Below are 27,638 nucleotides of genomic sequence, written 5' to 3'. Positions count from 1 at the left end.
GGAAAGATATGACTTGGCTATGATGTGGATAGGCTAGTTGAATGACATATGGACAATTGATGTGGAGAGGCTAGTTGAATGACATGTGGACAATATGTAATGTTTTAATAGTATTGTTAGATTTCATCAGTTGATAAATCAAAAGCAAGAACACCAAGAACAACCATTATTGTCACCATCATCCACCTTAACCACATCGCCTAAAAGAACAAGAAAAATTCTGAAACTCAACTCCATTAACAAGATCCAAACCACTTCTCCGGTAACAATACTCGATACTCATGTAGTCATGTGTAGTTGGAAACATGAACAGGCCTGTTTTGTTAACGCGGTAAGATCTGCAACAAATGTCGCCGGAAAAACGAAATAATTGTAAAGACTATAAACCTAATCTTAACAGTGTTCATGTTTCCTCTTCTTCATCTTCATCTGCTCCGGCAAGTTTACCGGTGAGGTCGCTCGTTACATCCCCAAATTAATTATGGATTTGATTGATTTTTTTTTGTTAAAAAGTGTAACTGATTGTAATATCTAGGGTTTTAAAAGTGAATTTGTGTGTAGCCTTCATTCTCATCTTCATCATATATACATTCGTTGGTGGAATCGGTGGTGGTGACAGAGGAGTGGTTGCGAGGAGGGGGTCGGTAATCAGAGGTGATGGAGTGTGGCAACGATCTCGTCAGGGAAGATGAAAGGTTATGTTAACTTGAGGGTGTGAGAGTTTAAGAATGGAATGCAAAGTTACGGGTTCAACGGTTCAACGTTCGGTGAATTATTTCACGTTGGTGGTGGTGTGAGGTGGGTTGGTGGTGGAAGAGAGAGAGAGGGAGGGAGAGAGAGATTTATAAACATTTAAGATTTTTAATTACTTTTTTGTTTATTTATCAAATATTTTTAATTAGATGGGTAAATTGACCAAATTGCCCTCATGTGCGAGGCACATGACCAGACTTAACGAAAAAAAATAACCGGATTAGGGTCAAAGGACAAACGGTGTAACATTTGAATACATGAAGTACAAGTTATGTTAATTTTAAAGATAAAGGATAACCATTGAATTCTGGTGTAAACATAAAGGACAATCTCTGTAATACTGTCTAAAGAAAATAATGTGTATATTGTTACAATTACTTTAAATTGTACGCATTATTACAAAATAGGTTAGAAATCACACATTATATATAATAATATTGGTATATAGCTGATAAATAAGTAACTAACCATGTCACGTGTCATAATTCTATAAATCAACATTCTTTTTTTTTTTTGCTTATCTTATTTCACCTTCTTGTATTTATAATAATACAACATAATATATTAAATATATAACATTAATATCGTAAATCATGACTTCAAATATATAAATCATTATTTTTTAACATTTTAATTTCACAGTAAGCCATTAAAAATCTACAAATCATCAATCCTCGAGTTAAAACCCTATGAAATCTCAACGTTCAATTATTAGTTTGATGCACATAATAACTGATTAGTGGTGTTGGTTGTTGTAGTTTCAAAGAGAGGACTAAATTACAATTTTCTACATTTATAATATTCATTGTGAAATGAAAACTAGGATTTGTTTTTATAATTCATAATAAGTAATAAGAAAAATGTAAACAAAAATCATCATTTTGCTTTAAAGATTATAATAATTTACGAATCTCGATTGATATTAAAGAACATTTTGTAGTTGGAAATTTGAGACGACCAAGAAGAGCACCGTTCGCCGACCGCATCGCGTCTTTGCCTTTCCTTGAAACTCGTTGTCATGTTATATATATACAGTTTTACACCACTCTTTTTGGTGTTCATTATTTCAAAGTAATTTTTATTTTATTTTTTATTTTTTTTTTTGTATATGAGTTGATGGACTTGATTCAAAGTACCTTTTGAATTAACTATCTATAATTTACAATATATTATTCTTTAATCATTTGACATTTAAAAAAAAAATTAACAGTGCTGATTTAAGTCACCCTTAATATCCGAGTGAGCTATCCTGAGACAGATGTTAACCGTTCATTATGATTTGATTCTCTAGGTCTAACTGACCCAACTTCACTAACTCATTACTGTGGGAAAGCCCCATTTAATCAGATTTCGAACATGAGATTTTAAAGATACCAAGTCTCAACCTTAACCACCATGTCACTAGACTAGAAGGCGAATTGATTTTTTTTTAAAGATGATATTTTATAAATAAAAAACAGAGATAGCAAGTAGCTAGAAAAAAAAAAGAACAGTCAAAATACAATAGAGAGTTCTTAACTTATTCGATCCTAGAAATATTGCATTTATGATTTCTACTGTTATACCACACGAACAGAAAAAAATCATCAAATAGTGTTTTTCTTTGTTATGCTGAGTCTTCTCAAATACCAAGCCATTTTTGAATCTCCAAATAATCCACCAAGCGACAAAAATAATCATCCCCGATCATATCTTTCTTATGAGTTTGAACTCTCAATGTGTCCCACCAAGGTATCAGCTCAACCGGAACTAAAGAGGAGGACAACGAAAGGCCAAGCCAAGAAGCAATAACACCCCAGATCTGATTAGCCACCGAGCACATACCAAAAACATGGTCAATAGACTCCTCACAATCATTACAAACAAGACATAAGCAGTTCGGTATGTATATTCTTACTCACTAAATTGACTCTCGTAGGAAGTCTATTAAGGGGATGTTTGGGATTCCATATTTGCACCTCCATATATCTTATATAAGGAGTTTTTCATAAGTTATTCCATCCTAACTTATGAAAAACTTATTTTTTTCTTCCTTAAAAGATTTAATAAGTCATATTACTCAAACACTATTTTAACTTATAAAAGTTAATAAGTTATAAGGAGGTAAAAATTAGGAGACCCAAACACCCCCTAAGAAACACCTCTAAGCGCAAATATTAACTTTTTAGGAAGAAATTTGAACCTTATTGTCTTTGGAACCCATGACGGAAGGGTAAAGTCATCAATAACCCTTTTAACATCTTTAAGCGTGAAGTCCGTCATATCCCCAAAACTTCAATCCCATCTATCTGGAGTATGTGTTAGACTTACAAGTTCTAACTCAACCATCAAATTATCAAATTGTTCACTTTCTCTTCCCCCTCTAATCTCTCTTTTACAATTCCAAGATGCACCATCTACCTTTGATTAACAAAACCTCATTTGCCCATCTCCAACACATATAGGCGAGGATACTTAACCGCCAACGTAGTACCTGTCCCCCAACAGTCTAACCAAAATATAGTTTCTTAACCATTTTTTTTAAATAGCCAAAAGAGGAATTACTTCAAAATCATGTAGGTTATTAAAAGAGTTACACATAGACGGTCACACACCCGACCCAACCCACTACTATCACATAGGCTATAATCACTATATTCGTTTTGTTGAAACAAGTCCAACCAACCCGTACAATGGACCAATAACAGCCTTTTCTTAGTTTCTAGAGTTAAGTGTCATTTTAGTACCTGTTGTTTGGCCAATTACGCAACTTTAGTACATATTCTTTATTTTGTGCAAATGGCCACCTCAGTTTCAAAAAACTTGCATTTTTAGTACTTTTTTCTAACCCCGTTTATTTTTTCTGTCAAGTCAGGGTTAATTTGGTAACTTTGTTATTTTCTTTTCTTTTAAACGCTTATATCTTATAAACCTTAAATCCCGATATCATAACATCAAAATCCAAATCCTAAATCCCCAAATGTCGTAAAAATTCAAACCCTATGATGATATGGAGAAAGGGTTTGGGGATTTAGGATTTAGATTTTGATGTTATGATTTACGGATATAGGGTATACAAGATTTAAGTGTATAAAAGAAAAGAAAAAAACAAAGAAAATAACGAAGTTATCAAGTTATCCCTGGCTTAACGGAATAATTAAACGGGGTTAGAAAAAACGTACCAAAAATGCAAGTTTTTTGAAACTGAGGTAGTCATTTGCACAAAATAAAGAATAAATACTAAAGTTACGTAGTTGGCCAAATCACAGGTACTAAAATGACACTAAATCTAGTTTCTATAACTTTAGATTATACAAACATTGTTACTTTTCATCCGGGTTACTTTGGGTCCTCTGTCCGATCAGGCCCACAAACCTTACCCCAGTCCAGTCTCCATAACTTATTAATGGCCTATGAAATTAAAACAAATAACCCATGAATTTACTTTTTGCCCACCATTTTTAAATCATTATGAATATTTTGATAAATTGAAAAAAAACTACAAATTTTCAAAATTAACGCATTGATGTTATCTAATACATTCTCTTGTTTATAATGTGTGTAAATAAACATTTTTAAAATGACTGCATATATACATTTTGTAGATTACAACTTTAAACAATTTGAGTTTTTGTTTTGACTAAATTACAAATTTTGACTTTTAAACATTGCCTATGGATCGGGCCTTTAAAAAAATTAGTAATTTACTTCACTCTGTCTTTTAAATGACAAGGTGTCTCGCTTTTAATCCTTTTGGTTAATGAACGTTAAATTTTCAGTTACACCTGAGTATGAATGCGCACACAACTTTTTTTGTGGTCCGTGGAGCTTCTATCCGAAACCCGAATTATGTGAATTTACTTCAACATCACCAATTTTAATAATATGGCCGAATAGTGATTTTGACATATATTTACCTCAACGGCAATAACAATTTAAATTTGTGGTTATATGTCTTGTCTAAATGACACATGACAAGAAAACAATAAAAGGAACATCTTGAGAGTTGAGACAAACAACAAACAGAAGCATATTTTGGATTAAGGTTTCTTCATTGTTTTGTATCTACATGCATCTCCACGTATATAAATATGTCCCCTCTCTATTAACCAAAATTTTTATAATATTACTTCCTTTTAAATAGTTTCAAAGCAATACTATATTTAATATTTTACATTCAATAATCACATTATCATGAAGTCTTCAATATTCAGAAGAAGTTTGTCGTTAAATACTATCAAAACTCGAAGTAAAAAACATCAAAACATAGACATTGATGAAACACCAATTTCTGTACTTAAAGGAGAAAAGTTGTCTATCAACAAGATTCTCTCTAGAGATTCTTCTTTCGGCAAATCATCGCGTATATACTACAAGAACACCACCAACGTAGGAGTGCCCTTTCAATGGGAGAAGAAACCAGGAACACCCATGAATCCACCTCGAGATGAGGTTATTCTACAACCGACACCACCACCACTGCCACCAGCAGTGCAAAGTTTAGTACTTCCACGGCCTAATGTTGACACGAGGGATTACTCGTTGGCCGGGAGGTTTTGGTTATGGAGGAGTAGATTAAGCAAGAATATGAGGATCCGAGTGTACGATTCAAAATCTTTAGCATCTTCTTCAATTTGTTTATCTAATGAGCAATTTGATAGCTTTAGAAAAGGGGTTCCTTTTTGTTGTACCACATGGAGAAGATATAAGAGAGAATAATTGATGGTATGTCATGAACATGTTTAAATAATTGGAAAATTTTTGTACAGTCTTCCTTATGTATTCACTTGTACGTGTATAAGAGCAACAATAAATGATGTTAATATTAGATAGTTATATTTATATTATGATTTTGTTTATTTTCCCTATATAAAGACGGGTCATGATCAATAATAATCATGAACATCGATCCCATAAACACTTTTAGCTAAGCACACCCGGGCATTTTACGCCATGTGGCGCCTAGTCAGCTTTTGTTCATCTTGAAAAAAATGCGCGTAGTGGGAAAAATACCACAAAACGCCTCCCCCCTCTCTCTACCTCTCACTCACAAAACCCTCAAAACTTGTGTCACACTAGTGTTATGTATATAACACTTACCACCATAATGGGGGGGGGGGGGGGGTGTTGTTCCATGCATTATGGCTCCAAAACTTCAAATAATGTCATCCACTATGGATGGTCACACAAACCACCATTCATGTTTAGGTTTAGATTCGCCCCCACAAGTTTATTTTTATGCAACATCACATAAAGTTTGGCTTCTTTCTATCCTTTGAGCCTTTGCATTTTCGGTTATCACTTTCTGTGTAACTTCATAGTATGCATGTTTTCTTAGTTTAAAAAAATATATATATTTATAATGGACATCCATCTCAAGGATCAAATTGAGGCTGTTGACTTGTTGAGTGAACTTTTAGAAGAATATATATATATATATATATATATATATATATATAATTTTCTCAAACTTAAGAATAAAGGATGAATTTTTACCACAACACATGGACGATTTAGGTTATTTAATGGTAACCAAACATGAGCATTTGTTATTTTATAAATACACATAAATGGACAATAACACAGTCTCCATTTTGAGTTGAAATATATTCTGCTACAAAGCATGTTTCTCAAACACGTAGATTATACAATTAAACATCACACAACTTTATTATAGTTCTGGCCAGCATGACACGTTAAAATATAAAGCACAAACATGTATATCACACACAATTTCACCCAAATTAACCGAGGGACTGAACATGAAACTTTTTAAAGTTGAAGGGCTTTAGGTTACTGAAAAAGAACCTTTTTTAGTGAAGCTTATAGTTTTGATGCAACAATGTTGGTTCTGTTTAAGGGAAGTTGTAAAGGCAACCAATCATCATTCTCGTCAAAAGATCTTGAAAAACACCTCGTCACCATTTCTTCGGTAACCTCTTCAAGTTTAGATGGTTCCCACTACGAGAATATATATGAATATAATGTTACGAAAGCTCACGTGAATTCTAGTAAATAAAGGAGTATCACCAACGACTTAACATTATGTAATATGATCTAAGGCCACTTGTTATTAGTTTTCCTGAGGTTTCTTATCTTTGTCAATCAACATAGCTCTTGATCCCTACAAAAACAACATTCTATGATTATATATGATACTAGCTTGTGATCATCGAGCTAAAAGTTTGTACAAATTAAACATGTGGAAACCTCGTAGAAGTTATTGCAAATCGTTCTCCTTAAAAGATGAGAGAGAGCAATGTATTCAGTCTCGATACATTGCTCAAGGGTTTTGGATCGACCTTCTCTAATCTGACACACGAGTAGAACAACGATTAAGAAATTTCAAGAATTGTTTGTTAATTTGTTTTAAAGAAATAGTACTGGCATATATACCGTTCTTAAGAAAATCTTGAGACCTAATGGATTTGCGAATTTCATTGATGTGATAGCGTTATGGACCCATTTCTCTTGAACTTGTGTAGCCAAGCATTCCTATGAAGCATTATATATCATATCCAACATAGATGTATATTCAAAGTTGCGTAACTTACCAACGAGGATAATATTTCTTCACACGATTTACCACAGAAGCATTGGTTGATCATGTCGAGCCTATTCATATAGAAATAAATCAAAGGCAAAAGAACAAGAATGAAAGCTCATATGGTTATTCATGGATAATTGATCCGTGAGTAAAGATGACAAAATGAATAGATAACAATGCTTCATGCTTGCACAAAACAATTTGAGGTGTTTTTAAATTTTGTTGTAGAAAAGGTCGCACATAAAGAATTACAAGTTCAATTTATCTTTACTAAATATCAATGTGCTTATATATTCACTAAGCCTATGATTTTGCTTTCTAACTTCGCTACCAAACCTATAATAAGGTTAAGTTAATTACGATAACTTTATCTTCAACTAATGTGTATTTTGTAAGTACACATGGTGGTTTGCGTGTCTATATACATAGGAATTATAACACTATAATCCTTTTATAATCATGTATAAGAGTGTTTTGTACCTAAAATATGTACTGTCTTGTTTGACTTTTACTTCTTGCGCAAACTTATTAATAACCATGGATATTGTAGCTACACTAGGTGATTCCAATGTGGCAGCCATCTCTTCAAGGGCATTCTCCAAAGATTTTAAATTCTACAAAAGTAAGAAGGTACTATTGTTAATCAATGACACATTAGTACTAACCATACACGCGAATCTTGTGAAAAAAGTTGTGTAGAATGTGCTAAATTGATGCAAGTACCTTGGACGGGACAAAATGAGTTCCAAGACCGAATGCAAGCATCTCGGCTCCATTTAATCGAGCACCAGTTAATCCCATGTATTCACCTACGTGCATATATACACTTGGTTGCCTTTACACTTGGTTTATGATTATATATATGTATGTATGTATGTATGTATATGTATTTGTAAGCCATAACACTCCGTTAAGTTGAACTTACCAAAAAATCCGGGAAGCCGTGATAGAAAATAAGATGCTCCAACATCAGGAAATAATCCAATCAACACTTCAGGCATTGCAAAAATCTACGAAAGGGTCAAATTACATGTTATAAGCAAAAGTATTAGTACCAAAATAATTGTAATGATAATGCATACTTTCATTACTAAAAAGAAAAAAAAAAGCTCTAAATGATAAATCACTATTATTACCATATATCGAGTATAACCATTCAGAATACTAACTAGAATAATTATAAAGTAATTTAATTGTAACGTACTCATAGTTACAAAAGTTAATCACAATAAACTTATCTATGTAAAAATCAAATTTAATCGTAACTAGTATATTTTATCTAGTTACCTAGAATTAGAAATATTTACCGTATTCTCAGTAACGATTTTAAATGTCGATTGTATCGATATTCCAGCGCCTCCTCCCATAACGATTCCATCCAGAACCGCAACCAATGGCTTCTTATACATTGCAAGTAAGTAATGCCAACAAAATTCTTTTCTGTAATAGCTCGCCCCGAAACTCCAATGTCCAAATTTTATACATGTATAAGCAGACGTAAGATCACCCCCACAACAAAATACCTTCCCGTTTGCCTGTAGACCAAAACGATTTAATTTCGTAAACTCTTTGTACAATCGTGTATTGTCGAGTAGCATAAGTCATATAAAGTTATTATCTCAGTTTTGCTGGAAAATGAAATATAACGACCAGTGAGGTATTTTTCTTTTGGTGAATAGCACATGGATCAAGCATGTGGTGTTTTATTCGATCTTAATCTCCCATTTTTTTTACTATGTACCTTCAATATAACAAGCTTAACCGTCAGATCATTCTCATACGCTCTTGACTTCTCATACATTTTTCTTAACTGCAATTCATTGGTACGATACAAATAAGCAACTCATGCATATGAAGATCAATTTTGGATTGTGTTGTGTTGTCTAACCGTACCATCTCATAATTGAGTGTGTTTAGTTTCTTTGGTTTGTTTAGTATCATTTTTCGTATTCCCAACCCTTCTTCAAAAATTACCTGAAATCATAAATCATATAACTTAATTTGGTTCAAAGAAATCTAAAATCATATGAAACACAAATAACGTATATTATTGTTATAAATCATATGATATAATCGTCAAATATATTATAATCTTGTTATCCTGGCGTATTATCCGATCAGGATATCTCATGGTTTCAAAAAGTGGCTCTATGTACTTTCAAAGAATTTGTACCAAAATATATAACCTCTGGAACATATACAGCCGTGATCTAATCTGGCTACCTTGGTTTATTTGGACACCTTTATAACCAAAGTAGATGACATAAGAAACTGAAAACGAACCGAACTGAACTGACCTCTAGAGATCAAAAGAGTCATAATGAATTATTACCTGGTCGGGATCAATGAGAGCCATGATTCAAAGCTGCAACTACAAAGCTTGAAGATCTTTAGAATAAATGGAACTAGCAATATGTTCAATTTTCGGTGTAGACGTAACAGCGGGTGGGCACAGTATGCAAAAGTTTTTATCTATACCCTAAATAAATGAACAAGAAGGACAGTTACAAAAAGACACATGTCTTATTGAGTTACTTCTATAATCATTCCTTTATACAATAATCTAAATTTTAATTTAGAAGGGCAATTTAGAATAGACATAATTACGAAGTTGGTCCTGACGTTTTCATAACGTAACAACATTGGTTACTAAGGTTTAAAAGTTATAGTATGGATATTAAGGTTTTAATTTTGTACAATGTTATGTACTAACTTTACCTTCCGTTAAAAGTTGACGAAATTTGCGTCAACTCGCCGTTGTAACGCTTGGGTTTACCAGTGCCCAAGCTTTAACGCTAGATTTTAACAACGTCCGATATTGATTAAAAATCATTTTAAATATATTAATTTTTTTGTGTGTTAATATTTTTATATGCTAATTCAACAAATTTATATATTGGGATTTATTAAGGTACCTTTACAAACATAACCAATACCCACCGACTATACGTCAACTCACTCATGTAACACAATGCCCGGTTTTACCGTTCGAATAAATATTGTTTCTAATATGGTAATTTTAAAAATAATACACTATACGAGCACAACTATTTTTTTAAAGTATGTAAATATGATGAATATATTTTTTAGTTTTAGTTCCGGTACCGTAACGAACGTAGTCAATACAGACAGAATTCACGTTGACTCACAACTGCAACGCCTGAGTTTTACCTACCGAATTCGTCGTGTAACACACAGGTAAATCACCATTTGCCTTGCTAATTAGAACGTGAAATTCTAAAATATTCCTAAACACGAATATGTCAAATAATTTAGTGAGAATGCATAATGACAATAATGCCCTAAACTTTTTGCACTTTATGTTAACATTTAACAAAGTTAAAGCTAGTACCTAGCATTGTTACAAAATTAAACCTTGATACCCAATCTTGTTACTTTAGGTAAACTTCAGGGACCAATAACGTATTATTTTTTAAAATTACCATATTTAAAATAATATTTATTCGTCTGGTAAAACCGAGCATTGTGTTGTAGCAGCGAGTCGACGCGTATTCACTGGATATTGGTTATGTTAGTAAAGGTATCTTAATAAACCCCAAAATATAAATTTGTTGAATTAACCTACCAAAAAAATTTAAAGTATTTAAAACGATATTTATTCGATCGGTAAAAATCGGGTGTTGTTAAAAATCTTAGCGTTAAAGCCTGGGCATTGATAGCCCAAGTGTTACAAGTTACGACAGCGAGTTAACGCAAATTCTGTTAACTTTTAATGGAAATTAAAGTTAGTACCTAACATTGTTACAAAATTAAAAAATCGTAGTACTCATACCTGGAATTTTCAGACTGTAGTACCCAATTTTGTTACTTTAAAAAAACGTCAGAGACTAACTTCGTAATGGTGTCTTTAGAATATTTATCGAAAATTGTTGTAATAATTTAACCTTTTCTACAAAAAGAATACATTACTTCACCACAAATTAAAGGATGCTTACTAAATACCACAAACATAAAATGAAAGTGAAGGTACTTATTTTGGAGTGATAGTACCAAATTCTCAACATTTGCAACTATTTTATAATTAATAAGCGCATTATTATGAACTCCTTGACATTCAGAACAAGTTTTTGTTAAATACTAAAAAATCTCAAAGTACAAAACATCAAAATTTAGACATTGATGAAACACCATTTTCTGTACTTTAAAGGAGAAAAGTTGTCTATCAACAAGATTGTCTATAGAGATTTTTCATTTGGTAAATCATCGAGTATATACTACAAGAACACCATCAACGTAAGAGTATCCTTTAAATGGGAGGAGAAACCAAATCCGCCTCAAGATGAACTAACACCACCGCCAACGGTGCAAAGATCAGTACTTCCACGGCCTAATGTTGACATGAAGGATTACTCATTGACCGGGTGGTTCTGGTAATGGCATAGGAGACTAAGCAAGAACATGAGGATCCGAGTTACAAAATCTTTATTATCATCTTCTTCAATTTATTTATCTCATGTGCAATTTGAATGTATTGGAAAAGAGTCCTTTTTGTTGTACCACATGAAAAAGATATAAGAGAGAGAAGAAATTATGTTTGTCACAAATATGCTTATTAAATGACCGGAACTTTTGTACAGTTATATATATATATATATATATATATATATATATTTACTAGTACTTGTACAAAAGCAACAATAAATGAAATTCTTTGCATTTAAACTAAAGTTCGGTTTGATTTTATTTAAACAAAAATTTCATATTAGGCCTTGATTTAGGCTTTCATATGACACAAAAGGTTTAAACAGAACAAACTATGGGTTTAAATTTGGACCACGAGCTTACTTTCGTGCAACATCACATAAAGTGTCCCTTCGCATCACGGCGTTCCAGAGAATCACTAATTAAAATTCCAAGGACCAGGGCGAGTTACTAGAAAGGTGTATGATGTTTAACTAAAAGGTTGTAGGTTCTAGTTTTAGTTTTGATGTGGACTAACACAGGAGTTAAAAAATTGTGGGCTCTAATCTCACTTCTGGTACGGTCACCCACCTCACCCCTCCTCTAGGCCAGGTCCTGCTTTGCACTTATTTAACCCGGATTCACATCTATTAGTCGCATGTTTTTCCAACTAGTCAATGATGCTGATAGTTTCTAGTCGGAGGGGAGAACAAGAATGGACTCGTTGTAATATAGCCGACATGGAGAATGGAGGCGTTGTGAGGGTTCTAGCTCACTATGGTGGTTGGGATTTTACTTTTTTTTTAATCTAAGTATTATTTTAATTTTTACGCATTTTATTTAGTTTTTATATTTTTGTAATATCAAAAGTGAAAATGTAAATATGCATCCAACTAATTAACACACTTGTATAATGGACATCCATCTTTTTTTCTTTAACTGCCATTGAATTAAAAACAGTGTTTCCGATTAATAGTAATCAACCTGTAAATTATACAATTAAAGATCACACGACCTTATTTTAGTTCTGGCCACCATGAAACATTAAAATAAAAATCAAAAACAAACAAATATATCACACACAAATGTTGAAGGGATTTAGTTTGCTGAAAAAGAGCCTTTCTTGGTAAAACTCAAAGTTTTGATGCAACAATGTTGGTTCTGTTTAAGGGAAGTTGTAAAGGCAACCAATCATCATCCTCGTCGAACGATCTTGAAAGACACCTCGTCACCATTTCTTCGGCAACTTCTTCAAGTTTAGATGGTTCCCACTACGAGAATATATAAATATAATGTTACTAAAGCTCACGTAAATTCTAGTAAATAAAGGAGTATCTGTCACACCCTCAAAATCCACTAACGGAGTTTTACCGTCAGAGGGTGTGAACTGGCAGGATCGGAATCATTAGTTATAACCAAACCAAAGAAAAACGTTTAAATGAAAGTAAGTGCGGAAGCGTAAAACCTTAATTCAAAAGTTGCGTCACGCAGGACGACTTAAAACCAAATGTAAATGTTAAAATTAAGTTTGCAGAGTAAAGATGTTTTCAATTAATGCATGCTCCTAAACCGCGCGCCCGCCTCGGCTACCTGAGAATAACATACTAAAAGTGTCAACACAAGGTTGGTGAGTTCACAAGTAAAATAAGATAAATCGTTTAGCATTTTGCGTAACCTCGTTACGACGTTTAAATGTTGCGTAACCCCGTTACGACGTTTGAGTGTGTAACCACGTTACAGCGTTTAAGTGTGTAACCACGTTACAGCGTTTAAGTGTTGCGTAACCCCGTTACGACGTTTGAGTGTGTAACCACATTACAGCGTTTAAGTGTTGCGTAACCCCGTTACGACGTTTGAGTGTGTAACCACGTTACAGCGTTTAAGTGTTTTGCATTACCAGATAGTGTTATGTCAAATTATATATCGATAGGTAGCTAATCTATACAACAAGTATCGCTAAGTGGTTCGCGACCGAAGCTGACTGTTTATCAAGTGCCCGTCACCAGGTCCTCCAGACCATGGTAAGTGTTAGCCAAAATTACACCCACTCAACCTCCAGTTGAGCTTAGCGTCGGGTGGGGTTTGTCAAACCCAGTAGTACTACCCAACAGTGACTCGCTATTCCAAATATTAACCGGTCCGATGTGTGGGACTTCAAATGTTACGTATGCCGCTTAGCCTTTACAAGTGATATATAATTTATAACAAAATCTTTCATATGCGTTTATCTCAGAAAATATGTTTATCGGAGTATGTTATCTCCCCCAAGTGAAAAACGTTTGAAAGCAGTTTAAGAGTGGGGTAAGTGAACTCACTGTTTGCGAAGAATATCCGATCTAGATCGCCAAGTGATGCGCGTCGTAGAAAACTCTCTAGCGTTCTAAAATAACAAAGAGATTTTCTAAGTATCGGAACGTTTAACGAGTCTCTAGACTCGGCACATAATACCTATGCACGTAACATGTTTCGTGTTTCGTTTGTGAATCGTGTGTGACTTAAACAAGTACAATTGTGATACGATACATGAGTGAGCAATTACTTTCGTGTCATGTATTAATAACATACTTATTAGCAATTATTCCCGTAAGGGCATTTTGGTCAACAAACAAAGACTAACTAACCATTATTCCCCATAAGGGCAATTTGGTCAATTCATGGCAATCAACTAGCAACTATTCCCCGCAAGGGTATTTTGGTCAAAATACAACAATTATATAAAAACTATCATATTTCATGCATTCCTATACAACTCAGCAGCTAGTTTCGTTATGACAGAATTTCTACTTGAAAGATTGCACTAGTTCACCGATTATAACGTCTCAATTAATTCATCAAAAATTACCACAGAAGAATACATGTCTTAGGTTTCCAGAACATATTTTATCTTATTTTTATTCCACATATTTTTCTTATAATGACCAAAACATTACAGCTAACTCATATCAGTCAGATTCATGCACATCAGAATGTTATTTGCAATTCCCGTTAAACGAAAAATCCAATAAATGCAAGACCACTTGGGTTTGGTTCCTAACTCAGTGAGTCAACTTCCAGAAGTGGAACCAACCCAATTGGTCTCGTAGTTCATGAGATACAATATTTACAACATAACCTAACAGCAGGTCTAACAGCTCAGCTTTGCATCACGTTTTTGTAAAATCATAAAAGTATACTTCCACTTATCCAAAAATTACGAATTTATACTTCATAGAAACTAGACTCAACCTAGTTTACTGCAGTACCCACAATCTCAATCAATTTTCACGTTTACACTTCGTTACAGTCAGTTAAACATCGTATATACATTCTGTCCAGAATCTGTTCACATCAAAACTCAACATAATCACAACCTATGAACTATCATGCATCCATATAACCCTCTAGACACTATAACTACTATCCATGCATATCAATCACACCATACACACATGGTTAGGGTTTTATTTGAACTCACAATCAAGGACACAACAATTAACATGCAATACTATCAAACTAGTTATCAATTCATTATCCAAATAACAACAATCATATAAATCATATGCATGAACAAAATCGGCCAGCTAGGGTTTGTTATTAACCCAACAAACATCAAATTCAATCAACAAGGATGTGAAGGATGATCAAATATACCTTCCTAGCACTTAGTTCTTCAATCAAAAGCTTGAATTGACGGTGTATGTGTGTGTGTTTGTGGACGGCAGCCAAGAGAGAGCAAGGGGAGGCCGATTGGGGTTGTAGGTTTATAATAATAAGTTAGGGTTTAGTGTTAATGTTATATTTATAGATAATCAAGTTACATTCTAGTCCCTAATCTTTCAAGTGTTACATCTCTAGCCTAAACTAATTAGTTCTTGTTTCTTGTTTAACATTCCACATAACAATCAAGTAACACACATATACCTAACACATAATAATCACATAATTAGTGTTTTGACGTTTGTCGTTTATTTATCAATCGTTTGCGTCAACTCGTTTGCGTTTCGGTGCAAATCCCGAAAGACTACTCATGTAGTAAGTGTTAAGCGTCATTTAAACCCTAGTTTAAATGTAATGAGGTGTGCGTTATAGATTCAACGATCTTAAAGTTTGAATTGACGGAGTTGAGTTAACGGGGTTAACCTGAAATTGACGATTGTCACATCATTCCCATGTTAAAGAATTTTCGTCCCGAAAATTTGAGTCAAGTCGTGATGAGTGTCTGAAAAAAGTAAGAAAAATTTTCAGTTTGTCATATCATCCCCTAGTAGAAAGAAATTTCGTCCCGAAATTTAGTTCATACCTCCGGTGATGTTTGACGGTTTGCCGGGTTTCGCGGTTTTCGGTGTTTGGTTAGCCCTTCAAAAAGGTGAGGATACTTTTTCATCATGTGATCCTCGCGTTCCCACGTGAACTCCGGTCCACGTCTCGAGTTCCAACGAACCTTAACGATTGGAATTTTGCTGCGTTTGAGCGTTTTGGTTTCCCAATCCAAAACCTCGACTGGTTCCTCAATGAACCGTAACTATTCATCGACTTGTAGTTCCTCCAAAGGGACTACTTGGGTTTCATCAGATAGGCATTTCTTCAAATTTGATACGTGGAATACATCGTGTACGCCACTGAGTTCTGTTGGTAGGTCCAGTCGGTACGCCACCGGACCAATGCGCTCAGTTATCCGGTACGGACCAACATATCGTGGGTTGAGTTTGTTTCGCTTACCAAAGCGAACCACACCTTTCCAAGGTGAGACTTTGAGTAACACTCGATCGTTTACTTGAAATTCGAGAGGTTTTCGGCGCTTGCCGGCGTAACTCTTTTGGCGATCTCGTGCTGCTGCCATGCGATTTTGGATTTGAACAATCTTTTCCGAGGTTTCGAGTACCAGTTCCGGACCAGTGATTTGGCTGTCACCCACCTCTGCCCAGCAGAGTGGTGATCGACACTTCCGTCCGTACAGCGCTTCAAACGGCGCTGCCTTAATACTTGCGTGGTAGCTGTTATTATACGAAAACTCTACCAATGGTAAGTGGGGTTCCCAACTTTTTCCGAAATCTAAAACGCATGCACGCAACATATCCTCCAGGGTCTGAATAGTCCGTTCACTTTGCCCATCCGTCTGAGGATGGTATGCGGTACTCATATCGAGACGTGTGCCCAGTGCGCTTTGCAGCGACTTCCAAAAGTGTGAGGTAAAACGAGAATCTCGATCGGAAATGATCGAGACAGGCACTCCGTGTCTCGACACTACTTCCTTCATGTAGACACGAGTCAGTCTTTCCATTTTGTCTGTTTCCTTAATCGCTAGGAAGTGCGCCGATTTAGTCAACCGGACAACGATCACCCAGATGGTATCGCATCCCGTCGGTGTTTTAGGCAAACCCGTAATAAAGTCCATTGAGATGTGTTCCCATTTCCACATTGAGAGTTCCGGTTGTTGCAGTAGACCAGATGGTTTCTGGTATTCTATCTTGACTCTGGCACAAGTCAAGCATTTGCTCACGTAGGTGGCAATGTCGGCTTTCATGTTCGGCCACCAGTAAAGTTCCTTTAAATCATGATACATTTTATCTGAGCCAGGGTGGATAGAATATCGGGACTTGTGAGCTTCGTCCATCACTAGAGTTCTCAACTCTCCGTATCGTGGAACCCAAATCCGGTTCTCAAAATATCGGACCCCGTCCGATCTGGTTTCAAGTTGCTTGCTCATGCCCCGCATGAGTTTCGATGGAAGATTATCATCTTTCAAAGCTTCCAGTTGCGTATCGCGAATCTGATCGGGTAAGCTGGCATGAATCGTGAGTTACAATGCTCTCACTCGTCTGGGTTTATCTGTTTCTTTCCTGCTGAGGGCGTCGGCCACCACATTGGCCTTGCCAGGGTGGTACTTGATGGCACAATCATAATCTTTAAGCAGCTCGACCCAACGACGCTGTCGCATGTTCAGCTCCTTCTGATCGTAGATATGTTGGAGACTCTTGTGGTCGGTGTAAATGGTAAACTTGGTACCGTACAAGTAATGCCTCCATATCTTAAGAGCAAACACCACAGCTCCGAGTTCCAAATCGTGGGTCGTGTAGTTCTTCTCGTGAACCCGTAGTTGTCTAGAGGCGTAGGCTATAACCTTCTCGAGTTGCATCAGCACACAACCGAGACCTTGTATAGATGCGTCGCAGTGTACTTCAAAATTTTCCGTTCCCTCGGGGAGGGCTAAAATAGGGGCGCTACAAAGCTTGGTTTTCAACAGTTGAAAAGCGGATTCTTGCGCGTCACCCCAGTTGTACTTAGTGCCCTTGTGAGTCAAAGCGGTGAGGGGTTGAGCAATCTTTGAAAATCCCTCGATGAAACGCCGGTAGTAGCCGGCCAGTCCTAGGAATTGTCGCACCTCAGTCGGAGTCTTAGGTGCTTCCCAGTTTTTGATGGCCTCTACCTTACCGGGATCGACATGGATACCATTCTCGTTGATCACATGTCCTAAAAAGTGAACCTCGCGAAGCCAAAATTCACATTTCGAGAGTTTAGCATACAGTTGTTCCTTCTTCAGCAGTTCCAGAATTATCCTTAAGTGCTCTTCGTGGTCAGTCTCGTTCTTGGAGTAGACGAGAATATCATCAATGAAAACAATCACGAACTTGTCGAGGTACGCCTTGCATACTCGATTCATGAGATCCATAAATACGGCTGGTGCGTTGGTTAGGCCAAAAGGCATAACCGAAAACTCGTAGTGACCATACCGTGTTCTGAAAGCCGTTTTTGAAATATCTTCTTCGCGCACTCTCAGCTGGTGATAACCGGATCGTAGATCGATCTTCGAGTAGTAACTCGATCCCTGAAGCTGGTCAAACAAATCATCAATTCGGGGTAAAGGATAACGGTTCTTGACCGTCACTTTGTTCAACTCCCGGTAGTCGATGCACATTCGGAAAGTCCCGTCTTTCTTTCGGACAAACAAGACAGGGGCTCCCCATGGCGATGAGCTAGGTCGGATAAAACCTTTATCCAACAAATCTTGCAACTGGGTGGACAACTCCTGAAGTTCCGCCGATGCGAGCCGATACGGGGCTCGTGCTATGGGTGCTGCACCGGGTGTCAACTCGATCTGAAATTCGACTTGATGAATAGGAGGGAGTCCGGGCAAATCCTCCGGGAAAACTTCCGGAAAGTCTCGCACAACCGGTATGTCTTCAATTCGTTTCTCCTCCGCGGGTTTCTCAACAATCTGCGCCAAAATTGCCGGATGACCCTTTCGTAAATACTTCTGTGCCTTCAAAAGGGTAATGACGCTGGTGGTCATGCCGCTTCTCTCGCCTCTGACCGAAATGATCTCGCCGGAAGGGGTGGTAATATGGACTATCTTATCATGGCATATAATCTCCGCTCGGTTCTCGGATAACCAGTCCATGCCGACAACGACATCGAAACTACTAAGCGTAAAAGGAATAAGGTCGATGTCAAAGACATGACCTGACAGTTTCAACTTACATCCCGCAAGTATATGAGTTGTTATTACAGTTTTACCGTTAGCTAATTCAACAGGAAACTTAGCGTCTAACGGGGTTGGAGTAAGGTTTAAAAGTTGGCTAAAAGCTTTTGACACAAAACTCCTATCAGCTCCAGTGTGAAACAAAATAGAAGCAAAACAATCGTTTACAGGGAACTTACCAGACACCACATGCGGATCATTGCGGGCTTGACCCGATCCAATCACAAACGCTCTTCCTTTGCCATTTCCTCCACCATTACTGCCACTTCCATTACCCCCATTATTGTCATTCTGTTTCAGCTTGGGGCAATCCTTCCGGAAATGACCTTCCTGTCCACATTCAAAACATCCCTTAGTCGTCATCGGTGGCTTAGGAGCACCCTTTGCTGCAGGGCTCCTCTACATTCTTTCGCTTGGTGACCTATCTTTCCGCATCTTTGACACTTGACACGGTCACACTGGCCAACATGATGATAGTTGCACCTGTTGCACTTTGGATATTTCCCAGCATATCCGCTCGAAACCTGCCCGCTACCGTTGTTGTTGTTGTTGTGATTCTGAGTGTTAAAGCTCCGAGTGAACTCGGGCTTACGGTAGTGTTGTTGCGGTGGGAGGTTCGAGGATGAAGATCTGGTGTTGTCAAACTTTCTCTTCCCGCTGTTCGGGTTGCTGTTGTTGTTGCTGTTGCTGGCGTGGTCATTACTCGGGTTGTCACGGGCTTTAGTAGTCGAACCCCTAGGTGGTAACGCACCTTGGGTCACAGCCTGATCCGTCAGTTTGTGAGCCAAACGGATCGCTTGTTGGATCGTGGCTGGTCTGGAAGACGTCACCATGCCCTGAATTTGCGGTGCTAATCCATCAATGTACATTTCTATCCTCTTGCTCGGCGGATCCACCATCCGCGGACACATCACAGCCAACTCGTGCGAACGAGTAGTGTAAGCTTCGATTACCGAGCCCACCATCTTCAACGACCAAAACTCCGACTCTAACTTCGAAATTTCTTCCCTCGGACAGTACTCCTCTCGCATCATGTTCTTGAACTCCTCTCAGTTCATCGCGTTAGCCAGTTCCAATCCAAGAATTTGCACATCTGCACATCGTCTGGGGACTCCTCTGAGTGTGCCTCCTCCTCAGCCGGTTCTTCTTCAGGTTCTTCTTCGGGTTCCTCCTCAGGATCTTCCTCGGGATCTTCCTCAGGCTCCTCTTCGGGATCTTCTTCAGGTTCTACATCAGGCTCTGCCTCGGGCTCGGCCTCAGGCTCCGCCTCAGGTTCTGCTGCGTTCTGATCAAGTTGCATTTGTAGGATATCGCAACGTTCTAACGCTATCTCAGTTCGGGTCCTTGCTTCTTGGAGTTGCTCTTGCAAGTCTATCATCTCGGCTTGCATCTTCATCATAACCTTGGTTTGTTGCTCACTAGTCTCTTGCATTTCTTTCATTGCCGCTGCCATGCGGGCAATCTCCTCCTGAGTCTCGGTTCCATCTTTAAACTGTCTGGCAACATTTTCTCTAGTGTAGCGCATGTAACCCACATCGCGCTCCAAACAAGAAACGACAGCTGCGAGAACTCGCTCTACAGGTTCGGTTATAGGTGGTAGAGTGTTAGGGTAAGCAGGGTGGTTCGGGTGAGGCAATGGGGGAACTTGTTCACGGTAGACCATACGTCTGATACCAATCTGTCACACCCTCAAAATCCACTAACGGAGTTTTACCGTCAGAGGGTGTGAACTGGCAGGATCGGAATCATTAGTTATAACCAAACCAAAGAAAAACGTTTAAATGAAAGTAAGTGCGGAAGCGTAAAACCTTAATTCAAAAGTTGCGTCACGCAGGACGACTTAAAACCAAATGTAAATGTTAAAATTAAGTTTGCAGAGTAAAGATGTTTTCAATTAATGCATGCTCCTAAACCGCGCGCCCGCCTCGGCTACCTGAGAATAACATACTAAAAGTGTCAACACAAGGTTGGTGAGTTCACAAGTAAAATAAGATAAATCGTTTAGCATTTTGCGTAACCTCGTTACGACGTTTAAATGTTGCGTAACCCCGTTACGACGTTTGAGTGTGTAACCACGTTACAGCGTTTAAGTGTGTAACCACGTTACAGCGTTTAAGTGTTGCGTAACCCCGTTACGACGTTTGAGTGTGTAACCACATTACAGCGTTTAAGTGTTGCGTAACCCCGTTACGACGTTTGAGTGTGTAACCACGTTACAGCGTTTAAGTGTTTTGCATTACCAGATAGTGTTATGTCAAATTATATATCGATAGGTAGCTAATCTATACAACAAGTATCGCTAAGTGGTTCGCGACCGAAGCTGACTGTTTATCAAGTGCCCGTCACCAGGTCCTCCAGACCATGGTAAGTGTTAGCCAAAATTACACCCACTCAACCTCCAGTTGAGCTTAGCGTCGGGTGGGGTTTGTCAAACCCAGTAGTACTACCCAACAGTGACTCGCTATTCCAAATATTAACCGGTCCGATGTGTGGGACTTCAAATGTTACGTATGCCGCTTAGCCTTTACAAGTGATATATAATTTATAACAAAATCTTTCATATGCGTTTATCTCAGAAAATATGTTTATCGGAGTATGTTATCTCCCCCAAGTGAAAAACGTTTGAAAGCAGTTTAAGAGTGAGGTAAGTGAACTCACTGTTTGCGAAGAATATCCGATCTAGATCGCCAAGTGATGAGCGTCGTAGAAAACTCTCTAGCGTTCTAAAATAACAAAGAGATTTTCTAAGTATCGGAACGTTTAACGAGTCTCTAGACTCGGCACATAATACCTATGCACGTAACATGTTTCGTGTTTCGTTTGTGAATCGTGTGTGACTTAAACAAGTACAATTGTGATACGATACATGAGTGAGCAATTACTTTCGTGTCATGTATTAATAACATACTTATTAGCAATTATTCCCGTAAGGGCATTTTGGTCAACAAACAAAGACTAACTAACCATTATTCCCCATAAGGGCAATTTGGTCAATTCATGGCAATCAACTAGCAACTATTCCCCGCAAGGGTATTTTGGTCAAAATACAACAATTATATAAAAACTATCATATTTCATGCATTCCTATACAACTCAGCAGCTAGTTTCGTTATGACAGAATTTCTACTTGAAAGATTGCACTAGTTCACCGATTATAACGTCTCAATTAATTCATCAAAAATTACCACAGAAGAATACATGTCTTAGGTTTCCAGAACATATTTTATCTTATTTTTATTCCACATATTTTTCTTATAATGACCAAAACATTACAGCTAACTCATATCAGTCAGATTCATGCACATCAGAATGTTATTTGCAATTCCCGTTAAACGAAAAATCCAATAAATGCAAGACCACTTGGGTTTGGTTCCTAACTCAGTGAGTCAACTTCCAGAAGTGGAACCAACCCAATTGGTCTCGTAGTTCATGAGATACAATATTTACAACATAACCTAACAGCAGGTCTAACAGCTCAGCTTTGCATCACGTTTTTGTAAAATCATAAAAGTATACTTCCACTTATCCAAAAATTACGAATTTATACTTCATAGAAACTAGACTCAACCTAGTTTACTGCAGTACCCACAATCTCAATCAATTTTCACGTTTACACTTCGTTACAGTCAGTTAAACATCGTATATACATTCTGTCCAGAATCTGTTCACATCAAAACTCAACATAATCACAACCTATGAACTATCATGCATCCATATAACCCTCTAGACACTATAACTACTATCCATGCATATCAATCACACCATACACACATGGTTAGGGTTTTATTTGAACTCACAATCAAGGACACAACAATTAACATGCAATACTATCAAACTAGTTATCAATTCATTATCCAAATAACAACAATCATATAAATCATATGCATGAACAAAATCGGCCAGCTAGGGTTTGTTATTAACCCAACAAACATCAAATTCAATCAACAAGGATGTGAAGGATGATCAAATATACCTTCCTAGCACTTAGTTCTTCAATCAAAAGCTTGAATTGACGGTGTATGTGTGTGTGTTTGTGGACGGCAGCCAAGAGAGAGCAAGGGGAGGCCGATTGGGGTTGTAGGTTTATAATAATAAGTTAGGGTTTAGTGTTAATGTTATATTTATAGATAATCAAGTTACATTCTAGTCCCTAATCTTTCAAGTGTTACATCTCTAGCCTAAACTAATTAGTTCTTGTTTCTTGTTTAACATTCCACATAACAATCAAGTAACACACATATACCTAACACATAATAATCACATAATTAGTGTTTTGACGTTTGTCGTTTATTTATCAATCGTTTGCGTCAACTCGTTTGCGTTTCGGTGCAAATCCCGAAAGACTACTCATGTAGTAAGTGTTAAGCGTCATTTAAACCCTAGTTTAAATGTAATGAGGTGTGCGTTATAGATTCAACGATCTTAAAGTTTGAATTGACGGAGTTGAGTTAACGGGGTTAACCTGAAATTGACGATTGTCACAGTATCACCAACGACTTAACATTATGTCATATGATCTAAAGCCACTTGTTATTAGTTTTACCTGTGGTTTCTTATCTTTGTCGATCAACATAGCTCTTGATCCCTTCAAAAACAACATTCTATGCTTATATGTGATACTAGCTTGTGATCATCGAGCTTAAAGTTTGTACAAATTAAACATGTGGAAACCTCGTAGAAGTTATTGCTAATTGTTCTCCTTAAAACGTGAGAGATAGCAATGTATTCAGTCTCGATACATTGCTTAATAGTTTTAGATCGACCTTCTCTAATCTGTCACGCAAGTAAAGCAAACATTAAGAAATTTCAAGAATCGGTTGTTAATTTGTTCTTGAAAAATACTAGCATATATACCGTTGTAAAGAAAATCTTGAGACCTAATGGGTTCGCAGATTTCATTGATGTGATAGCGTCATGGACCCATTTCTCTTGAACTTGTGTAGCCAAGCGCTCCTAAGACAAATCCATATATGTGTACACGTATATTATATCATATCCAACATCACATAGCTGTATATTTAAAGTTGCGCAACTTACCAACGAGGATAGTATTTCTTCACATGATTCGCCACTGAAGCATTGATTGATCATGTCAACCCTGATCATATAGAAATAAATCAAAGCCAAACGAACGAACCAGAATACAAGTTAATATGGTTATTCATGGATAACCGATCCGTGTGTAAGGATGTCAAAATGATTAGATAGAAATGTTTCATGCTCGTAACAAATATAGAATTAAAAGTTTAGTTTATCTTCACTAAACCTATGATTTGCTTTCTAACTTCAAGGTTCTAACTTCTAAGTTTCAAGTTGATCACCAACTTTTTCTTGTGGGCGCTAACTTAATAGTCAAGTAATGTCTGTCCTACAAGTACACATGTGTCCTGTACATGTATATTGATAATTATCATTATACAAAGGCATTAAACCACTGTAATCCTTATAAATTAATGTGCTAAACGTGAGAATCAAGTAGAGTAATTATGTAATTACGTTTAGCACGTTAATTTTATTTGTATTTGATCCAAACCCTAAAGTTATAATCATATATAAGAGTATTTTGTACCTAAAATATGTACTGTCTTTTACTTCTTGTGCAAACTTGTTAATAACCGTGGATATTGTAGCTGCACTTGGTGATTCCAATGTAGCAGCCATCTTTTCAAGGGCATTCTCCAAAGATTTTAAATTCTACAAAAGTAGGAAGGTACTATTGTTAATCAATGACACATTAGTATTAACCATACACTCGAATCTTGTGAAAAAAAGTTGTGTAGAATGCGCTAAATTGATGCAAGTACCTTGGACGGGACAAAATGAGTTCCAAGACCAAATGCAATCATCTCGGCTCCATTTAATCGAGCACCAGTCAATCCCATGTATTCTCCTACGTTCATACACTTGGTTCCTTATTTTAAATATGCATATTTGCAGCTGTATATGTACGAATAACACGATGTTAAGTTAAACTTACCGGAGAATCCTGGGAGCCGTGATAGAAAATAAGATGCACCAACGTCAGGAAATAAACCAATCAACACTTCAGGCATCGCAAAAATCTAGAAAAGTGTCAAATAACAGGTTATAAGCCAAAGTATCGGTTCCTAGATTAGGAGCTAAATGGTGTTCAATTAGGAAAATAAAGTACACACATCAAAATATTATGTTGTTTCTTCTCATATTACATAAAATCAGTAAACTATTGTGTATTAACAAAGAATAATTGTAACGAAAACATAATCTAATCGTAACTCATAATTATAATAAAGAATTTCACAGTAAATCTTATCGATGTAACAAATCATATCTAAACGTAATTAGTATATTTTTTCTTGTCGACTAGAAGAAAACAATTAATATGTACCGTATTTTTCAGTGACAATTCTAAATGTCGATTGTATTGATATTCCAGCGCCTCCTCCCATAACGATCCCATCAAAAATCGCAACTAATGGCTTCTTATACGTTGCAAGTAAGTAATCCAAGCAAAATTCTTTTCTGTAATAGCTCGCCCCGAAACTCCAATGTCCAGCATGTACAAATGTATAAGCAGACGTGAGATCACCCCCACAACAAAATACTTTCCCATTTGCCTGTAGACCAAGACGATTTTATATCAAAACCCTTTGTACTTTTGTGTCTTGCCAAGTAACATAATTCGTATTTGAGCTATACGAACATCCACAAATCACAATAGTAAGCGTAAAAAATTATGGCTACGTAACACTTTCTCTGCACCCACATAATTGTCTAGGATTTGTCCCTCTTACAACTAAAACCATCTAAATAAGATTATTATCATTTAAAGTAAAACTTATGTAAAGTTATTATGTCACTTTCCCTGGAAAATGAAATATAACGACAAGTGAGATATTTTTCTTTTAGTAAATAGTACATGGATCAAGCATGTGGTGCTTTATTCTCTGAGTCTCCCCTTATATATTTTGTACCTTCAATATAATAAGCTTAACCGTTGGATCATTCTCGTACGCTCTCGACTTCTCATACAATTTTCTTAACTGCAATTTGTCAGTACGATAAAAATAAGCAACACATGCATAAAAAGATTGGTTTTGGGTTGTATTGTCTAACCATACGTACCATCTCATAGTTGAGTGTGTTTAGTTTTTTTGGTCTGTTTAGTATCATTTTCCGTACTCCTAATCCTTCTTCAAAAATTACCTGCAATAATCAATAATTTAATTTTGTTCAAAAGAAATCTAAAATCATATGAAACACAAAGAATAGAAAATTATTATTTTGATTACTAATTTTATAATCTTGTTAACCCAAATTCAGATATTAATCCCAATTTTAAGCATAAACAAACATGTAACAACATATGATAGGTCATCTACCCAACAAAAGTTGTGATTTCCGTGATTCATGATATTGACGGATCCTATGAGTTTTACGATCATGAGATCTTATGGTTAACAAAAATTGGCTCTTATAGTCTTATGTATTTTTATAGACTTTGTACCAACATAAATAACCTTTGGGAACATAAATAATTGTGTTATGATGGCTAGCTTGGTTTATTTTGGCTCTTTCCAAACCAAACTAGATGACATAAGAGAATAAAAACCTAATCGAAATGATCTCTAGAAGAGTCGCGTGTGAAGTACCTGGTCTGCATCAATGGGAGCCATGATTCAAACCTGCAACAACTAAGCTTGAAGATCTTTAGAATTAATGGAACTAGTAATACGTACAATGTTGGTGTAGATGTAAAAGCGGGTGGGCACAATTTATAGAAGCAACCTACCATAGTAAAGAAGAGCAAATTGCTTGTTACTTAAAATGTAGAACTAATTTATTATTTTATTTACGGAAGTCTTTATATATACTGAAGAAAGATTTCATATAATTAACAGCTAGTGGATACAATTGTACAAATAAAATGTACACAAGTTTCTATATATACTTAAAAACATTCACAAATCTTTATATAATTAACAACGAGCCGGCACACTATACAAAAGTTTTATATATTTCATTTTGAAAAGCCAAATATATTAAACGAAAAGGCACGAAACACCAAGCAAGTAGCTTCATGTCCGGTTACATGAAATTAAAACCGTACAAAAACAAAACATACAAAGCTAGAAATATATTATTACAAAGGGAAATTTATGAAATCGAATTTGCACCAACTATTTCAATCCGTCTTCATTCGTTTACTTCTGTGATATACCAATGGAATGATGTTTTTATATCACTTACCATATTCGTGACCGACAAATATTTATTATTGAATATTAAATTTTATTGCAGTGACGGAACCAGAACTTTCTAACTGAAGGATCATAATATAACTTTGTTATACGCTCTAGGTGCATAGAATACTATTTTTATTAATCAATTTGTCAAAGTCAAGTATCTTATAATCGTTATAAAGTTGTTCCGTTTTTAGCATTTTCAAAATCATGTGCTCACAAATTGTACTTTTAAAGGAAAATTTTAAGATTGTGG

At 36.3% G+C, this 27,638-nt stretch overlaps 2 pseudogenes across 2 annotated transcripts; both read right to left on the bottom strand.

Moving 5' to 3' along the window:
* Positions 1 to 6,403: 6,403 nt before the first annotated feature.
* Positions 6,404 to 9,834, bottom strand: LOC143568433 (3-hydroxyisobutyryl-CoA hydrolase 1-like; annotated as a pseudogene). Its single transcript, XR_013141576.1, has 12 exons — positions 9,612 to 9,834; positions 9,173 to 9,253; positions 9,021 to 9,089; positions 8,587 to 8,814; positions 8,205 to 8,289; positions 8,003 to 8,088; positions 7,760 to 7,893; positions 7,287 to 7,347; positions 7,129 to 7,227; positions 6,943 to 7,044; positions 6,800 to 6,856; positions 6,404 to 6,693 (listed from the first exon to the last, which is right to left on the bottom strand). The product of XR_013141576.1 is annotated as a 3-hydroxyisobutyryl-CoA hydrolase 1-like (transcript).
* Positions 9,835 to 12,758: 2,924 nt separating this feature from the next.
* On the bottom strand, positions 12,759 to 26,922 carry LOC143567085 (3-hydroxyisobutyryl-CoA hydrolase 1-like; annotated as a pseudogene). The gene is made up of 12 exons (XR_013141340.1): positions 26,792 to 26,922; positions 26,265 to 26,345; positions 26,114 to 26,182; positions 25,533 to 25,756; positions 25,138 to 25,226; positions 24,965 to 25,050; positions 24,730 to 24,854; positions 24,198 to 24,258; positions 24,015 to 24,113; positions 23,832 to 23,933; positions 23,704 to 23,745; positions 12,759 to 12,972 (listed from the first exon to the last, which is right to left on the bottom strand). The product of XR_013141340.1 is annotated as a 3-hydroxyisobutyryl-CoA hydrolase 1-like (transcript).
* Between the last annotated feature and the right edge of the window lie 716 nt (positions 26,923 to 27,638).

This window comes from Bidens hawaiensis, unplaced genomic scaffold (genome assembly GCF_021521415.1).
Source record: "Bidens hawaiensis isolate Kalapana, Puna unplaced genomic scaffold, B.hawaiensis_p1.1 tig00001236_1, whole genome shotgun sequence".
NCBI classification, from domain to species: Eukaryota; Viridiplantae; Streptophyta; class Magnoliopsida; order Asterales; family Asteraceae; genus Bidens; species Bidens hawaiensis.
Note: the sequence above shows the minus strand (reverse complement) of the source record. Positions and strands in the feature narration are given on the sequence as shown.